General features: G+C 38.9%; 1 non-coding gene across 1 annotated transcript; it reads right to left on the bottom strand.

Annotated features, from left to right (window-relative positions):
- Positions 1–342: 342 nt before the first annotated feature.
- LOC127485062 (small nucleolar RNA SNORD77) lies at positions 343–410 on the bottom strand. The gene has a single exon (XR_007912261.1). It is a non-coding gene; the product is annotated as a small nucleolar RNA SNORD77 (small nucleolar RNA).
- Positions 411–807: the final 397 nt, after the last annotated feature.

Here is an 807-nt window from a genome sequence, read left to right as displayed (position 1 = left end):
AGTCTTCTTCCTATATATAGATGGCCCAAAGCATATTGCAAAACTTAAAAAAAAAAGTAGATATTTCTAGTGGTGATTTCTGATATCTTTGGCAACAGTTGAATGCTGTGATCTTTAAAAGGAAAATCGACATGATAAATATGTTAAAGTTCATTAAGTCATCTCAATTTAGTGATTCCAATAAAAATACCATCAAGCATTTTTGAAGCTATATTTTGATTTCATTTAGTGAAAGCCACAAGTAAGAATACCAAGAGAAACCCTGAAAAAATAGAAATGTTGACAGTAGGGTAAATCCTACCCTAAACCAAAATATATTATCATGATTCTTTTTTTATCCCCAGATACATCAGAGCAATGATATATCTCTTCAGAATTCAATCTGATGAACTATGCAACCATTATAGTGTTCATGTTTGTTTCATTAAATAAATGGGGCATTGATATACAATTAGGTGCATGGATCAGTGGGCCAGAACAAAATAGTCACAAAATAAGTAAATGTTGTATATGATAAATATGACATATCAAAACAGTTGCAGAGGGGACAAGGAGGTGGACTTTTATAATAGTAATATTGAGGGGCTGGTGCTGTGGCACAGCAAGTTAACACCCTGGCTTGAAGTGCCAGCAACCCATATGGGTGCCAGTTTGAGACCCAGCTGCTCCACTTCCAATCCAGCTCTCTGCTATGGCATGGGAAAGCAGTGGAAGATGGCCCAGGTCCTTGGGCCCCTGCACCCACTTGGGAGACCAGGAGGAAGCTCCTGGCTCCTGGCTTAGGATCAGCGCAGCTCCAGCTGTTGC

This window comes from Oryctolagus cuniculus, chromosome X (assembly GCF_964237555.1).
Source record: "Oryctolagus cuniculus chromosome X, mOryCun1.1, whole genome shotgun sequence".
NCBI classification, from domain to species: domain Eukaryota; kingdom Metazoa; phylum Chordata; class Mammalia; order Lagomorpha; family Leporidae; genus Oryctolagus; species Oryctolagus cuniculus.
This window is presented reverse-complemented; position numbering and strand designations above follow the sequence as displayed.